This window comes from Nipponia nippon, unplaced genomic scaffold, assembly GCF_047370975.1.
Source record: "Nipponia nippon isolate SJK-2023a ecotype South Korea unplaced genomic scaffold, ASM4737097v1 scaffold_87, whole genome shotgun sequence".
NCBI classification, from domain to species: Eukaryota; Metazoa; Chordata; class Aves; order Pelecaniformes; family Threskiornithidae; genus Nipponia; species Nipponia nippon.
Genome location: NW_028262410.1, coordinates 120,217 through 124,295, shown reverse-complemented (window position 1 = coordinate 124,295; position 4,079 = coordinate 120,217).

Sequence of the window (4,079 nt, the reverse complement as noted above, 5' to 3'; positions counted from 1 at the left end):
AAGTTTACCCTACTGCATCATCAGGTGTAGGCATGACTTTTAATGCTCAGCCAACCCCAACACGTGTCATTCCTCATGCTTTTGCTTTCCATAGCTGCACTCAGAAGAGCTTGGAGAACATGGAATAGAGGTGGATGCCAGACAGATGCGCCTCCTAAGAGACCCCCACTTCACTCTCCACCCTGGCAGAGCCAGGAGGAGCCCTGGCCAGCAAGCAGAAGGAGAGGTATGAGGCAAAGCCAGGCTCCAAAGCCCTGTTGCAAGGCATCGCATGTGCAAAATCACTTTCTGATGCAAAACCAGGGTAGATGCACATAGGAACTGCTCCACAATCTGCTGTGGCATTAACCTTGGAATTTAGCAAGGGTGCTTCTTTTTAGGCATGGCTTGTGCCTCTTTCAGCTCAAAGTGACCATGTTTAGCAATGCTGTGCCTTATCGAAGTAGAATGCAGCCAGAGAGGAGTTGGGAAGGGGGATGTGAGCAGCAGTAGTGTCCAGGTGAGCAGCAAACCCCAGGTATCTTTCCTGGAATCCATCCTGCTCTGGTCACCCTGCGTGGTTAGATGTCTGGTCAAGAGGACAAACCTGGCAGCATTTTCCTTCTGTACCTGGTGCGGTCACAAGTCAAGCAGTTAGCCTGGCCATTTTCATTATGGTGACGTCCTAAATGAATCCTTGCAAGGCTCTGAAATAGAAAAAACCATCCTCCTACCTAATAAGCTAAGTAGTGGTGCACATGCATTCATGATTTCCAAGTAGTCAGGGACTGATAAGGGTGATACCCCATTAGCAGTCAACAGAAAAGGCAAGGCTGCTTCTTTATAATGATATTTATTTATAATAATACAATGTTATTTATAATAAAAATTGTCAGCATTATCATGATAATAATGATCCACCTTTAAAATGATAATTATTCACTGTTCATCAACCTATTCCTTTAGATTTGTGGCTGGGCAGAGTGTTTTTGCTTTCAAACAATGCCAGTTTGAGAACTAACATTTCTGGTCAGCTGTAGTTTTCTTGTTGGGTTTTGGGTTGGTTTGGGGAGTTTGATTGTGTGTTGTTTTTGTTTTTCCTGAGAAGAGCTGCTTTTGAATTGCTGTGAATTAAGTGGCTGGTTTGCAGCAGTAGAGCATGGAGGAGGAATCCGTATTGTAATAAAAGTGTTTTGGCTGGCAAGACAAAGAGGTCCCAGTTTGGAGAGTCCTTCTGCATCGTTCTGAAGGATTACCAGAGCAAGGCAGCAAGGAGTCTACATTCGAAACTCGATGTTCCTGTTGCTTAACTCCAGAGTGATTGCTGAGGTTGAGGGGGCTCTGGCCCAGCTCCAAAAAGGTGGGGAAAGTCAGAGAATAGTCAAGAGTTAAGGGAGCTGCTTTCTCCTGAGAGATGTCATTTGGTTCTGGCAAAGGGAATCTCTGTTAGCAAGGATGGTCATCCCTTGTGATTGTAACAAAATGGAAATGTCTCCCAAGTTCTTGCCCTTCCTCCTTAATACAGGAGCACCTTTTCTTGCTTTCTTGTGGTCAAATTACTCAGGCCCTTGAGAGAGACTTCCTTCTGTGGCTGATGGCAGAAGGAGATGGGGGAGAAGATAGAGCAGAAGATTCTCGGGAGGACCCAGCTTGGATGCAAGTTACAAAGTCTTGGAATAGAAAAAGTTTGGCATAATGGTATGTGCAACAATAACTGCAATGGTGTCTTCATCTGCAGTGGTACCTGCCTCTGCAGTTGTATCTGCACCTGCAGTGGCATTTACCTCTGCCGAGTAATCTTAATCTGTAATGGTATCTGCAGCTGAAATGGCGTCTCAGATGGTATCTACATCTACAGTGGTAGCTGCAATGGTATCTGCATCTGCAGTGGCATCTGCGTCTGCCTACAAGTTACTAAATCTTGGAATATAATCTGCACTGCATAATATTCTTGGCTTCTTTTTAGTTATTTATTTTTCCTTTTTAATTTGGCCTTTTGGGAAGAAAGCAAACATGGACAGGGTTATTTTGGATTAAGAGAGAAGGTGTCATTTTGAGCAGAACTTCAGATTCCCAAAGTTGTTTGGTTTTTTCTTTTTACTTCTGATTTTTGCAATCAGATGCACCTGTATGCTCTGGCCGCTCCATTTCCCAGCCCCTGGGGCAGCGGGAGCATGCTGACCAATAGCACTGGCCTGCCCCTGCTTTTACTGTTTTCGGTGTTGCCTGGCTCACGCCCGTCCCCCGCGGCTGAGGAAGCGGCGTCTCTGCAAAGAGCAAGGGCAGAGCGTGTTCTGCAGCGGGGTCTGGAGATACAGACGCTGCGGTTGTTGGTGGCTCCTTACCCGCTTCTGCAACAGGGTCGGGACAACTCTAGTCGCGTCCGTGTTGAAGCCGTTTGAGTGTCGGAGGCAATGAAGGGATTTCTTTGGTCCCTCCCCAACAAAGGCAGTGTGGGCTGGGAGTCAGAGTGTTGCAGTGGTCAGGAGGGTGTTTTCTTCCTCACAGAGACGAGCGTGCCTCCTTTACGAGCAGGACTCAACCTGCGAATCCCCAGCAGAAGGTTTCTTGAGCAGCGCTGTGCCCCCTTTCCCCCAGCTCTGAGCTCCTCGGCCCCTGGGGAGGCAGGAGGAGGGCAGGGACTGTGAGAGCCGGAGGCAGAGGCCAGGAGAGGGGATGGGGGAGCGGGGTGGAAGGTGACATTGCTGGGGTGCAGTGAGGTCACTTGCATGGGAGGAAGCTGATTGGTCAGGAGCAGCAGGTGGCAGTGAGGTGCTCAGTGCCTGCCAGTGACAGCGCAGAGAGGAGGGAGCTGGGGGGCAGAGGAGAGGCCGGTTGGGGGGCAGGCAAGGGGCCAGCAGCGAGGGGAAGGCTGGGGCGGGGCTGGTGAGGTCACTTCTGCCGGAGGTGCTGACAGGGCAGGAGCAGGCCTGTGTCTTGGAAGTTGCTTGTGAGGTCACTTCTGTCCCTGCAGGTGATAGGCTGTCAGCTGGCTTGTGGCTGGTGGGTGTTTGTGAGGTCCCTTCAGCTGGAGCTGCTGCTAGGCCGGCAGCAGGCTGGAGGGGCATTGCCGGGTCTCTCCTCTCCACTGTGGCCCATGGTGTCTCCTCCTCCTGCCCCCTACCAGGACGAAGAGCGTGGCTGAAGGTCCTGGCGGGCTGTGACGAGCCCTGGAGCCCTCTCCTGCCCGGGCTGAGCCGCCCCGTGCCCTTGGCCTCTCCCTGGGTGGGGAGTGCTCCCACGTCCTGGCTGCAGCTGGTGGATGTCTGTCCTGTATCGGGATGGGGGGAACGTGTGGGTGTGGAGGGAGGAAGCCCCGTAGGCGGCACGGTGTTGCATATGTGGTCTGAGCAGTGCTGAGCAGGGGATAATGCCCCGGTGTGCTGTGTGTGTATCTGTAATGGTGTCGCTGTCTGCATCGGTATGTGGAATGCTGTCGATATCTGCAACGGGATCAGTATCTGCAATGGCCTCTGCATCTGCAATGGTATTTGGATCTGCCGTGGCATCTACGAAGGTATCTGCATCTGGAATGGTGTGTGTGCAACCATACCGTTGTCTGCAACTCTCCAGTGCAGATGGCGTTGCAGGTGCAGATACCATTGCAGATAGCGTTGCAGATGCAGATACGATTGAAGGTTCGGATGCCAGTGCAGATAACATTGCAGATGCAGGTAGTATTTCAGAGGCAGGTGCCATTGCAGGAATCACTGCAGATGGAGGGACAATTGCAGGTGCTGTTGCAGATGCCAGAAGAGATGCAGATTCCATTGAAGTTACAATGGCAGATGCAGATATAATTTCAGATGCAGTTGCAGGTGTCGGCATTGCTGTCTCTGTGTTAGTATCGGTGTCTGTAATGGTAACTGTATGAGTGCCTGCATGTGTAATAGCACCTGTATCTGAGCCTACAATTGTATTTGTCTCAATGTCTACAATTGTATTTGTATGAATAGCTTAACTTGGAATGGTAACTCTGTCCCTTGGAGAATGGACTCTCACTGTATCTGTACTTCTATGTGTAATTGTATCTGTACTTGTAATTGCATCTGCGGTGGTATTCGTGTAATGGTGCCTGGGAGTGCACTTTGTACTGTTTA